General features: G+C 37.2%; 1 long non-coding RNA gene across 1 annotated transcript in view; it reads right to left on the bottom strand.

Annotated features, from left to right (window-relative positions):
* Positions 1-16,328, bottom strand: part of LOC308614328 — a 236,911-nt gene that overhangs the window by 56,725 nt on the left and 163,858 nt on the right. Inside the window, exon 3 of the long non-coding RNA XR_014015379.1 lies at positions 12,777-12,883. This is a non-coding gene — a long non-coding RNA (uncharacterized lncRNA). The remainder of the gene's footprint in view (positions 1-12,776; positions 12,884-16,328) is intronic.

The raw sequence follows: 16,328 nt of genomic DNA, 5'->3' as shown, positions 1-16,328 counted from the left end.
GCTAAGATCAATAAAACTAAAAGCTGGTTCTTTGAGAAGATAAACAAAATTGATAAACCATTAGCCAGACTCATCAAGAAAAAAAGGGAGAAGACTCAAATCAATAGAATTAGAAATGAAAAAGGAGAAGTAACAACAGACACTGCAGAAATACAAAAGATCATGAGAGATTACTACAAGCAACTCTATGCCAATAAAATGGACAACCTGGAAGAAATGGACCAATTCTTAGAAATGCACAACCTGCCAAGACTGAATCAGGAAGAAATAGAAAATATGAACAGACCAATCCCAAGCACTGTAATTGATACTGTGATAAAAAATCTTCCAACAAACAAAAGCCCAGGACCAGATGGCTTCACAGGCGAATTCTATCAAGCATTTAGAGAAGAGCTAACACCTATCCTTCTCAAACTCTTCCAAAATATAGCAGAGGGAGGAACACTCCCAAACTCATTCTACGAGGCCACCATCACCTTGATACCAAAACCAGACAAGGATGTCACAAAGAAAGAAAACTACAGGCCAATAGCACTGATGAACATAGATGCAAAAATCCTCAACAAAATACTAGCAAACAGAATCCAACAGCACATTAAAAGGATCATACACCATGATCAAGTGGGGTTTATTCCAGGAATGCAAGGATTCTTCAATATACGCAAATCAATCAACGTGATACACCATATTAACAAATTGAAGGAGAAAAACCATATGATCCTCTCAATAGATGCAGAGAAAGCTTTCGACAAAATTCAACACCCATTTATGATAAAAACCCTGCAGAAAGTAGGCATAGAGGGAACTTTCCTCAACATAATAAAGGCCATATATGACAAACCCACAGCCAGCATCGTCCTCAATGGTGAAAAACTGAAACCATTTCCACTAAGATCAGGAACAAGACAAGGTTGCCCACTCTCACCACTCTTATTCAACATAGCTTTGGATGTTTTAGCCACAGCAATCAGAGAAGAAAAGGAAATAAAAGGAATCCAAATCGGAAAAGAAGAAGTAAAGCTGTCACTGTTTGCAGATGACATGATACTATACATAGAGAATCCTAAAGATGCTACCAGAAAACTACTAGAGCTAATCAATGAATTTGGTAAAGTTGCAGGATACAAAATTAATGCACAGAAATCTCTGGCATTGCTATATACTAATGATGAAAAATCTGAAAGTGAAATCAAGGAAACACTCCCATTTACCATTGCAACAAAAAGAATAAAATATCTAGGAATAAACCTACCTAAGGAGACAAAAGACCTGTATGCAGAAAATTATAAGACACTGATGAAAGAAATTAAAGATGATACAAATAGATGGAGAGATATACCATGCTCCTGGATTGGAAGAATCAATATTGTGAAAATGACTCTACTACCCAAAGCAATCTACAGATTCAATGCAATCCCTCTCAAACTACCAATGGCATTTTTCACAGAACTAGAACAAAAAATTTCAAAATTTGTTTGGAAAAACAAAAGACTCCGAATAGCCAAGGCAATCTTGAGAACGAAAAACGGAGCTGGAGGAATCAGGCTCCCCGACTTCAGACTATACTACAAAGCTACAGTAATCAAGACAGTGTGGTACTGTCACAAAAACAGAAAGATCAATGGAACAGGATAGAAAGCCCAGAGATAAACCCACGCACATATGGTCAACTTATCTTTGATAAAGGAGGCAGGAATGTACAGTGGAGAAAGAACAGCCTCTTCAATAAGTGGTGCTGGGAAAACTGGACAGGGACATGTAAAAGTATGAGATTAGATCATTCCCTAAAACCATACACAAAAATAAGCTCAAAATGGATTAAAGACCTAAATGTAAGGCCAGAAACTATCAAACTCTTAGAGGAAAACATAGGCAGAACACTCTATGACATAAATCACAGCAAGATCCTTTTGGACCCACCTCCTAGAGAAATGGAAATAAAAACAAAAATAAACACATGGGACCTAATGAAACTTAAAAGCTTTTGCACAGCAAAGGAAACCATAAACAAGACCAAAAGACAACCCTCAGAATGGGAGAAAATATTTGCCAATGAAGCAACTTACAAAGGATTAATCTCCAAAATTTATAAGCAGCTCATGCAGCTCAATAGCAAAAAAACAAACAACCCAATCCAAAAATGGGCAGAAGACTTAAATAGGCATTTCTCCACAGAAGATATACAGACTGCCAACAAACACATGAAAGAATGCTCAACATCATTAATCATTAGAGAAATGCAAATCAAAACTACAATGAGATATCATCTCACACCAGTCAGAATGGCCATCATCAAGAAATCTAGAAACAATAAATGCTGGAGAGGGTGTGGAGAAAAGGGAAAACTCTTGCACTGCTGGTGGGAATGTGAATTGGTACAGCCACTATGGAGAACGGTATGGAGGTTCCTTAAAAAACTACAAATAGAACTACCATATGACCCAGCAATCCCATTACTAGGCATATACCTTGAGAAAACCATAATTCAAAAAGAGACATGTACCAAAATGTTCATTGCAGCTCTATTCACAATAGCCCGGAGATGTAAACAACCTAAGTGTCCATTATCGGATGAATGGGTAAAGAAGATGTGGCACATATATACAATGGAATATTACTCAGCCATAAAAAGAAACGAAATTGAGCTATTTGTAATGAGGTGGATAGACCTAGAGTGTGTCATACAGAGTGAAGTAAGTCAGAAAGAGAAAGACAAGTACCGTATGCTAACACATATATATGGAATTAAAAAAAAATGTCATGAAGAACCTAGGGGTAAAACAGGATAAAGACACAGACCTACTTGAGAATGGACTTGAGGATATGGGGAGGGGGAAGGATAAGCTGTGACAAAGCGAAAGAGAGGCATGGACATATATACACTACCAAACGTAAGGTAGATAGATAGTGGGAAGCAGCCGCAGAGCACAGGGAGATCAGCTTGGTGCTTTGTGACTGCCTGGAGGGGTGGGATGGGGAGGGTGGGAGGGAGGGAGATGCATGAGGGAAGGGATGTGGGAACAGATGTATATGTATGACTGATTCACTTTGTTATAAAGCAGAAACTAATAAAAACAATAATAAAAATTCCTTAAAAAAAAAAAAGAAAGAAGGATGAAAAGAAATGAAGACAGCCTAAGAGACCTCTGGGACAACATTAAACGCAACAACATTTACATTACAGGGGCCCCAGAAGGAGAAGAGAGACAGAAAGGACCAGAGAAAATATTTGAAGATATTATAGTCGAAAACTTCTCTAACATGGGAAAGGAAATAGCCACCCAAGTCCAGGAAGCTCATAGAGTCCCATACAGGATAAACCCAAGGAGACACACGCCGAGACACACAGTAATCAAATTGGCAAAAATTAAAGACAAAGAAAAATTATCGAAAGCGGCAAGGGAAAAACGACAAATAACATACAAGGGAACTCCCATAAGGTTAACAGCTGATTTCTCAGCAGAAACTCTACAAGCCAGAAGGGAGTGGCATGATATACTTAAAGTGATGAAAAGGAAGAACCTACAACCAAGATTACTCTACCCGGCAAGGATCTCATTCAGATTTCATGGAGAAATCAAAAGCTTTACAGACAAGCAAAAGCTAAGAGAATTCAGTACCACCAATCCAGCCCTACAACAAATGATAAAGGAACTTCTCTAAGTGGGAAACACAAGAGAAGAAAAGGACCTACAAAAACAACCCCAAAACAATTAAGAAAATGGTCATAGGAACATACATATCAATAATTACCTTAAACATGAATGGATTAAATTCTCCAACCAAAAGACACAGGCTTGCTTTATGGATACAAAAATAAGACCCATATATATGCTGTCTACAAGAGACCCACTTCAGACCTAGGGACACATGCAGACTGAAAGTCATGGGATGGAAAAAGATATTCCATGCAAATGGAAATCAAAAGAAAGCTGGAGTAGCGATACTCATATCAGATAAAATAGACTTTAAAATAAATGTTACAAGAGACAAGGAAGGACACTACATAGATCAATCCAAGAAGAAGATAAAACAATTATAAATATATATGCACCAAACATAGGAGCACCTCAATACATAAGGCAACTGCTAACACCTATAAAAGAGGAAATCGACAGTAACACAATAATAGTGGGGAACTTTAACACCTCACTTACACCAATGGACAGATCATCCAAAATGAAAATAAATAAGGAAACAGAAGCTTTAAATGACACAATAGACTAGATAGATTTAATTGATATTTATAGGACATTCCATCCAAAAACAGCAGATTACACTTTCTTCTCAAGTGCGCACAGAACATCCTCCAGGATAGATCACATCATGGGTCACAAATCAAACCTCAGTAAATTTAAGAAAATTGAAATCATATCAAGCATCTTTTCTGACCACACGGTATGAGATTAGAAATGAATTACAGGGGAAAAAATGTAAAACACACAAATACATGGAGGCTAAACAATACGTTACTAAGTAACCAAGAAATCACTGCAGAAATCAAAGAGGAAATCAAAAAATACCTAAAAACAAATGACAATGAAAACACAATGATCCAAAACCTATGGGATGAAGCAAAAGCAGTTCTAAGAGGGAAGTTTATAGCTATACAAGCCTACCTCAAGAAACAAGAAAAATCGCAAATAAACAATCTAACCTTACACCTAAAAGAACTAGAGAAAGAATAACAAACAAAACCCAAAGTTAGCAGAAGGAAAGAAATCATAAAGATCCGAGCAGAAATAAATGAAATAGAAACAAAGAAAACAATATCAAAGATCAATAAAACTAAAAGCTGGTTCTTTGAGAAGATAAACAAAATTGATACACCATTATCCAGACTCATCAAGAAAAAGAGGGCGAGGACTCAAGTCAATAAAATTAAAATTAAGAAGAAGAAGTTACAACAGACACCACATAAATACAAAGCATCCTAAGAGACTACTACAAGCAACCCTATGCCAATAAAATGGACAACCTGGAAGAAATGGACAAATTCTTAGAAAGGTATAGCCTTCCAAGACTGAACCAGGAAGAAATAGAAAATATGAACAGACCAATCACAAGTAATGAAATTGAAACTGTGATTAAAAATCTTCCAACAAAGAAAAGTCCAGAATCAGATAGTTTCACAGATGAATTCTATCAAACATTTAGAGACGAGCTAACACCCATCCTTCTCAAACTCTTCCAAAAAATTGTGGAGGAAGGAACACTCTCAAACTCATTCTATGAGGCCTCCATCACCCTGATACCAAAACCAGACAAAGATACTACAAAAAAAAAAATTACAGACCAATATCACTGATGAATATAGATGCAAAATCCTCAACAAAATACTAGCACACAGAATACAACAACACATTAAAAGGATCATAAAGCATGATCAAGTGGGATTTATCCCAGGGATGCAAGGATTCTTCAATATACGCAAATCAATCAATGTGATACACCATATTAACAAATTGAAGAACAAAAACCATAGGATCATCTCAATAGATGCAGAAAAAGCTTTTGCCAAAATTCAACAGCAATTTATGATAAAAACTCTCCAGAAATTGGGCATAGAGGGAACCTATCTCAACATAATAAAGGCCATATATGACAAACCCACAGCCAACATCATCCTCAATGGTGAAAAACTGAAACCATTTCCTATAATTTCAGGAACAAGACAAGACTGTCCACTCTCACCACTATTATTCAACATAGATTTGGAAGTTTTAGCCACAGCAATCACAGAAGAAAAAGAAATAAAAGGAATCCAAATCAGAAAAGAAGAAGTAAAGCGGTCAGTGTTTGTAGATGACATAATACTATACATAGAGAATCCTAAAGATGCCACTAGAAAACTACTAGAGTTAATCAATGAATTTGGTAAAGCTGCAGCATACAAAATTAATGCACAGAAATCTCTTGCATTCCTATACACTAATGAGGAAATATCTGAAAGAGAAATTAAGGAAACACTCCCATTTACCATTGCAACAAAAAGAATAAAATACCTAGGAATAAACCTACCTAGGGAGACGAGACCTGTATGTAGAAAACTATAGGACACCGATGAAAGAAATTAAAGATGATACCAACAGATGGAGAGATATACCATGTTCTTGGATTCGAAGACTCAACATTGGGAAAATGACTATACTACCCAAAGCAATCTACAGAATCAATGCTATCCCTATCAAATTACCAATGGCATTTTTTATGGAACTAGAACAAAAAATCTTAAAATTTGTATGGAGACACAAAAGACCCCAAATAGCCAAAGTAGTCTTGAGGGAAAAATACAGAGCTGGAGGAATGAGACTCCCTGACTTCAGACTACACTACAAAGCTACAATAATCAAGACAATATGGTACTGGCACAAAAACAGAAGCATAGATCAATGGAACAAGATAGAAAGCCCAAAGATAAACCCATGCACCTATGGTCAACTAATCTATGACAGAGGAAGCAAGGATATACAATGGAGAAAAGACAACCTCTTCAATAAGTGGTGCTGGGAAAACTGGACAGCTACATGTAAAAGAATGAAATTAGAACACTCCCTCACACCATACACAAAAATAAACTGAAAATGGATTAGAGACCTAAATGTAAAACCGGACACTATAAAACTCTTAGAGGAAAACATAGGAAGAACACTCTGATATAAATCACAGCAAGATCTTTTTTGATCCACCTCCTAGAGTAATGGAAATAAAAACAAAAATAAACAAATGGAACCTAATGAAACTTCAAAGCTTTTGCACAGCAAAGGAAACCATAAACAAGATGAAAAGACAACCCTCAGAATGGGAGAAAACGTTTGCAAATGAATCAACAGACAAAGGATTAATCTTCAAAATATATAAACAGCTGGTGCAGCTCAATTTTAAAAAAACAAACAACCCAATCCAAAAATGGGCAGAAGACCTAAGTAGACATTTCTCCAAAGAAGACATACAGATGGCCAAGAAGCACATGAAAAGCACTGCTCAACATCACTAATTATTAGAGAAATGCAAATCAAAACTACAATGAGGTATCACCTCACACCAGTTAGAATGGGCATCATCAGAAAATCTACAAACAACAAATGCTGGAGAGGGTGTGGAGAAAACGGAACCCTCTTGCACTGCTGGTGGGAATGTAAATTGATACAGCCACTATGGGGAACAGTATGGAGGTTCCTTAAAAATCTAAATACAGAATTACCATATGATCCAGCAATCCCACTACTGGGCATATACCCAGAGAAAACCATAATTCAAAAAGACACATGCACCCCAATGTTCACTGCAGCACTATTTACAATAGCCAGGTCGTGGAAGCAACGTAAATGCCCATCGACAGAAAAATGGATGAAGAAGATGTGGTACATATATACAATGGAATATTACTCAGCCATAAAAAGGAACGAAACTGGGTTGTTTGTAGAGACGTGGATGGGTCTAGAGATTGTCATACATAGTGAAGTAAGTCAGAAAGAGAAAAACAAATATCGTATATTGACCCATATATTTGGAACCTAGAAAAATGGTACAGATGAACCAGTTTGCAGGGCAGAAGTTGAGACACAGATGTAGAGAACAAATGTATGGACACCAAGGGGGGAAAGCCGCTGGGGGTGAGGGTGGTGGTGGGATGAACTGGGAGATTGGGATTGACATGTATACACTGATGTGTATAAAATGGATGACTAATAAGAACCTGCTGTTTAAAAAAGTAAATAAAATAAAATTTAAAAATTTAAAAAAATATGTAGTTGAGATAGTATGTATACAACTTTTTTAAATAGTTTGGTAAAAATATAAAGACAGGGCTTCCCTGGTGGCGCAGTGGTTGAGAGTCCGCCTGCCGATGCAGGGGACACAGGTTTGTGCCCCAGTCTGGGAAGATCCCACATGCCATGGAGCGGCTAGGCCCGTGAGCCATGGCCGCTAAGCCTGTGTGTCCGGAGCCTGTGCTCCGCAACGGGAGAGGCCATAACAGTGAGAAGCCTGTGTACTGCAAAAAAAAAAAAATATATATATATATATATATATATATATATAAAGACAGAAAGGAGTAGCTATAATGCATGTATGTGTATTTAAAATGATTTTTGAATTATCAAACCACATCACCAAGAAATGCAAAGCCTATGGTAAAAAAAACAAAACAGAATCCGTCTACCCAAAAACAAATATGGTTAAAATATTGCTTAAAAATTGATTAAATTTTTCTTCTAGCATTTCTCCTATAACAACAATAATAATCACTAGGTGCCATTTAGCAAGCTCCTATGCTAAACTGTTTTCTAAATTCTTTAAAAATGTTCTTTCAATGAATGAATGAATAACTAAAATGTGGTATATACTAATACACTGGAATATTATTCAGCCTCAGTAAGGAAGGAAATTCTGACATATGCTACAACTAGATGAACCCTGAAAACATTATGCTAAGTGAAGCAAACCAGACACAATAATACAAATATTGAATGATTCCACTTATATGAGGTACCAAGACTAGGCAAATTCATAGAGACAGAAAGTAGAACAGCAAGGTGGCCAGGGGCCAGGAGAAGGGGAGAATGGGGAGTTATTGTTTAATGAGGAGAGTTTCTGTTTGGAATGATTTAAAAATTTTGGAAATGGATGGCAGTGATGACTGCACTATATTGTGAATGTACTTAAAGCCACTCAATTGTACATTTAAAAATGGCTAAAGTATCAGTAGTAAATTTTATATTATGTATATTTTACCACAAAAACCTATTCTCATTCAAATCTTCAATTCTATAAGATGAGTTATACAACTAATAGATGGATTTGAACCCAGGCAATCTGATTACAGAACCTAGGTTCTTTGCCCATATTTTTAAAAAGAAAGAGAGAACAGTATAAAGAACCTCCACACCGATCACCCTGTTTCAACAATTATCTGCTTCTGGCCAACCTTGTTTCATCTGTTCCCTTACCTATTCCCTGCCCTGCCTCTAGGATATTTTGATGTAAATTTCAGACATCATGTCATTTAATCTGTAAGTATTTCAATATATAGCTCTAAAAGAATAATTTTTTTAAAATTATAACACTTTAAAAAATCTAACGATTTCTTAATATCATCAAGTATTCTGTTACTGTTCACATTTCCCCAACTGCCTTACAAATTTTTAAGTTTGTTTGAATTAGGACCCAAACAAAACTTACACACTGCAAAAAAAAAACACTGGTCTTGCATGCAGCTCCCCTTGTGTCACATGGAACAGACTACTTAATGTGTCTAGGATCAGGGAGAACAGGTGCTTCGTGGATGTTTGGCAGGTTAGTGATATTGTATGTGAATGTGTTTAAAACAATATCTAGCTTTTTATTTTTTATCTCAGCCACCTTCTGTTCTGACACTACATTTATTGCAACTTGTAATTTTATTATTTTGTGTTTTGACTTCATTATTTTTATTGTTTTTGCTATTGTTTATATCCCTTACCAGACTATAAAATCCCTGAGAACACAGAGCAAGGCTGTCTTGGTCACATGTGTCCCCAGAGCCTAGTGCATAATAAGTACTCAATAAGAATATTTTCAATAATGTATTAATTCATTCAATAAAAATTAGATTCTCTTGTTCTTTTGACCCCTGGGTAAGTCAAATATTCCCGAGCTAGCAACCAAAGCTGGGTGGGCTTTCCTGTGATACTCATTGCAGCATTCATACCCAAAACTACTGAGAAAGGAAACCAGTAACCTCGGGCAATCACTAGACACTGTTCTGGTGTTTACCTGATGAGATATTACTAAGTCACTCACCTAGGAGCAACTTTAGAATGAAGCAGTCAACCAGCTCACTCCTGGAGGACAGCAGAGTAGGGACGTGTGGCTCTGGCCCCTCCACCCGCCCCTCCTAGGAACATCAGCAAGACCCTCTTGGTCCTGGGGGTAGGCTGCTGGGAGAGCAAGCTTCCAGTAATTGCAATGCTGTTTCTTCAAGAGATGGAGGGAAAAGCATTTCAGTAATAAGCAAAGAAGAGGGAAAATCAATAAGGATGTGTGTAATGAATTTTTGTTTCCTGAAATAGCCTGGCAGGAGCCTTGCCAGGAAAAGTTAGGAGTAATCAGTGACAAGATTAGAGACACAAACCCAAGAACATTATTCAGCTCTGCAGGCTCCCCTGGTGGAAGAATGTCAGTGTAAGGAATTACAGAGAGCCCAGGCTTTGTCCAGAAAGACAGTCTTTAAGAGAAGCTGGACAAAGTAACAATAGTATCTACTGGGGAGGAAAACTGTGCTTCTCTTGCCACTTGGAATTTGAGAGGGGTCTGATCAGGTTGGACAAACTGTAATGTTTTTTGAACCCTTCAAGTCAAATAATCGTCCTCCATTAATATTACACATATTCCGCGTTTGGGCTACAACATAATGGTTATGAGCAGATTTCAACTCTGCCATTTACTACTCATTAACTGTGTAATCTTGGGTAAGTTACTTAGCATCTCTGAACCTCTGCTGCATCTTCTAAAAAACAGGGAACTAACAGCACCCCTGTTGTAAAGCTGTTGGGAAGATGAAATGAGATAATATGACAATCACGGAGCTCAATGCCTGCCACAACGTAAACACGCAATAAACAGTAGTTGTTATTGTTATCATCATTGTTAACAAAGCCCACTGTGCTGAGTCCTTGACAAGATCACTGGGTCTTTTGCTAGACTGTTTGTTCACCCTTAACGGGCTGGCATTGTGTTTTCATCCTAGAACACCCTGTACCTGGCAGAACCAATAAACATTAGCCCAACAGAACTGTTGAACTGAAAGCTAGAAATTAGGATAAGGAGTTTCTCACTTTAATTTTCTCCCCTGTATATCTCATCTTAGTTTATGTCTGTGTGTGCATGGTTCACCTGAAAAATAGAGGGAATTCCTTTACAGGGACTTCAAACATCTAACCACTCACTCACTGATGACAGAGCAATTAGCCTCATATTAGCACTTTTTAAAACCACTCTGAAGTAATTTCACTTCTTGCCATAATTACTTGCAACACAGTGAAGTGGTTCTGAACCACATTATCATCATTTTGTTAATTCCTGTAACTAAAGTTTTAAAATCAATTTTATTTGAGGCACAATTTACATGTAACAAATAGACACATTCTAGTGTACGGTGTAGTGTGTTTTGATCAATTTCTACACTCCTGTAACTACCAGATAAATCATAATGTAGAAAATTTCCAAACAGGCTCCCTTGTGCTCTTTCCCAATCAATCCCTACCTCCACTTCCATCCCCAGACAACCACTCCTGCATCTATTATAGATTAGACTTGTCTTTACTAGAGTTTGATTTAAATGGAAACATACCATATGTAGCCTGTATTGTCTGGCCTCTTTTGATCAACATAATGTTTTTGATATTCATTTATTTTGTTGCATGTATCAGTAGTACATTCCTTTCTATTGCTAGGCAGTATTCCATTGTATGACTATAATACATTTTTAAAAAAAAATTGATTCACCTACTGATGAACATTCTAGGTTGTTTCCAGTTTTTCTTACTCTTATGAATAAAGCTGCTATGAATATTCATGTACAAGTCTTTTGACATGTTTTCATTTCCCTTAGGTGAATATCTAGGAATGATATTCCAGGGTCATATGATAAGTGTATGTTCAACTTTTGAAGATGCTACCAAACTATTTTCCGAAGTGTCTGTGCCATTTTACATTCTCACCAGCAGTAAGAAGTCTTGTGGCTCCATACATGCTCCAACATTTGGAGTTGTGACTACATCTTAAATGACTTATTCTATTTTACTTGGACCTTCTGAGAATTTCTTCTTCTCTCCCCCATCCCTCCAATTTCTAGAACCTCTACCATTCCATTTAGTGTCTCTGGAGGGCAGAAGTAAGGTTAAAGTGTTTATTATTAAATTCCAAAACTTGTTTTAAATATATTTTAAAGTGCTCATATGGAAACAATCTAAGTGTTCATCAATGGATGAATGGATAAAGAGGATTTTCAGATATATATGACAATATTATTCTGCCATGAGAAGGAAAGAAATCCTGCCATTTGCAACAACATGGATGGACCCTGAGGCCCTTATGCTAAGTGAGATAAGTCAGACAGAGAAAGACAAATACTAATACTGTAGGATCTCACTTATATGTGGAATCTGAAAAAAGCCAAACTCATAGAAACAGAGGGTAGAATAGTGGTTACCAGGGGCTGGCCAGGTTGGGGAATTGGGGAGACATTGGTCAAAAGAGTACAAGCTTGCAATTAGAAGATGAATAATAAGTCCTAGAGATCTAATGCACAGCACAGCGATTACAGTCAACAATACTGTATTGCATACTTCAAAGCTGCTAAGAGATGAGATCATAAATGTTCTCAGCACACACACAAAAATAATTATGTGACATGATGGAGGTGTTAGTTAATGCTACAGTGGTAATCATATTACAATATATAAGTGTATCAAATCAACACATCTTAAACTTACACAATGTCATATGTCAGTTACATCTCAATTAAAATAAAATGCTCAAATGATGTCAGAAGCTCATCTACCAGAGAAAGTTCTTCCACAGCAGGATCGCTCTTGTTTATGTCACTATAACCCACACATACAAATATACACACTTAAAATCTTCTTATCTTTGGGCAAATGTGGCTCTGGAATAATTTAATTACAGCAGACAAAGGAAAGAAGAAAAAACCCAGCTTCCTTTAGACACTAAACTAGTAGCTTCCAGGACCTTATTTTCAACAACTGCTCAGAAAATGGAATTGTCTGGCTCACCTTCTGCGGTGTCCTTCCCGCTGGGCTTGTTTTCAGTCACTCTTGAGCCTGGTCTGGCCTCCATATTGCATTCCAGTCACTAAATTCACAGTAGCCAACCACTGTACCTGTAAACAGATTCGTTGCTTCATAAAATTTATTGTCTAGGCTGTGTTTCATTCAGTGCTCTCAGTTCTTGTTTTAGAAAATAAAATCTCAATCTGTAGCAAAATGAAGAACACACACAAGGTATTTCATTACGAAGATTTTGACTCAGGAAAATAAAAACCTCATGTGCTTTAAATTTCCAAGATTTCAACATAACCATGTTCTTTCTAGGATTAAAAGAATAATAATAATAAACAACAAATCTTTGTGATGGAAATGCCAAGGTCTTTTTAAAAGATGTGTAAATGATTTCTTAAGGCAAGTAATGGGGTCTATCAGGCTCTGAGGTTCAGATCATGTTTGGATGGTCAGATTATATTCCTTGAGGAGCCTACAGTTATTTTCCAAGCCCCAAGTATAGGAAAATGCAAACCTTTTTTTTTTTTTTTTTTTTGCCAAATACTTTCCCGTTTTAAAGCCAAGTAACTTAAGGAAGATGTTTATGCCACTACTCCTTTCTACTTAAGTCATTAAATGTTGTATGCCATAAACTCTTTGATACCTTTGAAAGCCATTTGCAAGGGCTTTTCTGAGTTCTTTTTCTTAGAAACAGAACATTTTTATTTTAAGAGTAAATTAGCTTGAACATCAGAAGTTTCCACTTCAGGTGAAAACGCTGAACCCAGGAGGTTTGGGTGAGTTATGAACTTGACAAAATGCACGCTCTGCCATCCCCAGCGATCAGTGCAGCTTCCAGCAATAGAAATGCAATGGTCAAACGCTGCAGGAGCAGAACATGGCCAATCACTGTGACAGGCAGGTGATCAATAATGCTGTCAGCCTCTTCTTAAGGTCTGGAAGGACAGAAGCCCAGGGGCTCCTCAACACTCCAGTAAATGAACAAAAACAAACGCTTCCACCACAAAAACAAGACACTACAAACCCAAGCTAGAAACTCTCATAAATATGAAAGGTTTTTTGCATTCTTATACATAAGCTGTTATATTTTTGTAAATAGTAATACTGTTTCACAACTGCCTTACTATTTCATAACTATATTTACTATTATATTTATTATACAACCGTATATACTATTACTATGATATATATTACATACCATACATAACTGTTATGTAACTGTATACACTGTTACATTTCATAACTGTATATACTATTTCACAGCTACATATTACATATGTGTGTATACATGCGCGCACACACACACACACACACACACACACACACACACACACACACACACACATATATATGTATAAAAGAAAATACATCAAAATGTTAATAGTAGGGCTTCCCTGGTGGCGCAGTGGTTGAGAGTCCGCCTGCCAATGCAGGGGACACGGGTTCGTGCCCCGGTCTGGGAAGATCCCACATGCCGCGGAGCGGCTGGGCCCATGAGCCATGGCCGCTAAGCCTGCGCGTCCGGAGCCTGTGCTCCGCAATGGGAGAGGCCACAACAGTGAGAGGCCCACATAACGCAAAAAAAAAAAAAAAAAAAAAAATGTTAATAGCAGTTGTCTTTTGGGATTGGCATTAGAAGTCTCTTTATGTTTCTCTTTGTGCTTTTTATTTTTCAAGTTTGCATAACAAATGTGTATTACTTTTATAATTTAAAAAAGTCACTCAAAAAGTTAAGAAAAAAAAGATGAAGATGAGAAACAAAATCTAACATGACCCAGTTGGCACAGTGTGTTGGACTTGGCCTGGGGAAGGGCCTTGAACTTTAAGCCCTGGACACAAAGTTTAGCCTTGGAGCATTCAGCGTCTTACATGAGGCTCTGTGGGCATCTGTATGGGAACCTAAGCTCAACTTGTCTTCACCTCTTTTATTCCAGGGACACTGTTAGGGACTCAATTACTTTACAATGCCTGTTCTTCATGGGAAAGCAGCCCAGACAACTGATTAGATTATTTTAATCCCTTATTTAGAAAAGCCCAAGTTGCTACAACTGATGTTCTATCCAACTGGATGAACACAAAGTGAGTAGCCAAAAGGTTCAGTAATTGCTGTTACTAGAATATATTAATTACTCAGACAGAGGTACAGCATTTTAAGTCCATGGAATTCACTGTCCACTGTACCAAGCAGTAGAGAAAAATATCAAGTAGATTCAAATCTCATTTGAAGAATGGAAGAGAAATAAATATGTTAGCATTAACACAAATGGTAATATATAAATAAAGTAAAATTTCTATTAGAGCTATTGATCCTGCAGAGTGTATTAAACCAAAGGTAGTACCAGGAGGAGGTGTTGCAACCTATTCCCTGTACTAGACCCCTCAAGGCAAATCTGAGCATCAACAATGTTCGGCTTAAAACAATGATAAACCAGAATGACAACGTGTTAACTTCAGTGAGAAATCCATTTTGTAGGGGGACAGTAATATATCAATCCATGTGACTAGCTCATGGCATAGTGAACTGCATAGGCATCTGAGCTAGACAGATCTGGGTTCAAGTCCTGGCCCCTGCACTTAATTGCTGGGTGATCTTGGGTAGAAACTGATCCTAAGGTTTAAGCCTTGGTAACAACAAAATGTTACTGAGGTGTTTTGTATTAAATTAGATAATGCATACAAAGCACTTGGAACATTGTCTACATATGGTGAGAGCTCATTAAATGTTAGCTATTATTATCCCATTTTATAAATGAAATTCAAAAAGGTGGAGTAATTTGCCCAAAGTCCCAGAGATAAAACACAGATGTGAATCCAAGTGAACCAGGTCCTCATATACAGACCATAGATAATGAAAAAAAATGCTAATAAGTTCCATATTATCAGAAGGAGATTCAAATGTATTCTCATTTCTGTAATATTTATAATCAACCCTGACCCATGTTGGGAGAGGAAAGAAAAATCTCTCAAATTACCTTTCAAAGGTAATTTGAAACCGCCTGAATTGAGGGTGGCATATTCAGTTGTACAAGATGTACACTGCACAACTCTAGAGTCTGCCTTTTACACAGACAGCAGCCTTAGGTTACCTGACTCATGAACTGCAGAACCACTGTTATGCACTGGGATTAAGAGGATACTGGGTGTCAGGAGCTAAACTGCAGAAGCTATATATTGTTAAGGAGCTCCTGTAGATATAATCAGAACTTTCTATCATTTCCAGAAGCACAGGGAATAGTGCTCAGCACCACTACCACCTCTTTTTGCAATGCTAAACAGTTCTCTCTTCGGAAAGGACAAAGCACTTTTATAAATAGCCTCATAATACCAATTGTTACTTTGGTAGTGCTTAGTCACAACAGGATCCACTGTTTAAAATAGCTCTGGGCCAAAAACCTAAAATAGGATTTTGATGTATACAATAAGTGCTCTGAGTGATGAAATGATTCTAAGAGAATTCTCCTATGAAGCAAGAACAGGCCAGTCATCAATATTCGCCAGCTGCCAGGACTGGGTGGGCTGTCCACTTGTGGGCCTTAGTTAGAGCTA

The sequence above is a fragment of the Mesoplodon bidens genome (assembly GCF_964165515.1).
Source record: "Mesoplodon bidens genome assembly, chromosome: 3".
NCBI classification, from domain to species: Eukaryota; Metazoa; Chordata; class Mammalia; order Artiodactyla; family Ziphiidae; genus Mesoplodon; species Mesoplodon bidens.
The sequence above is the reverse complement of the archived record's forward strand: the minus strand, read 5'-3'. Positions and strand labels throughout refer to the sequence as shown.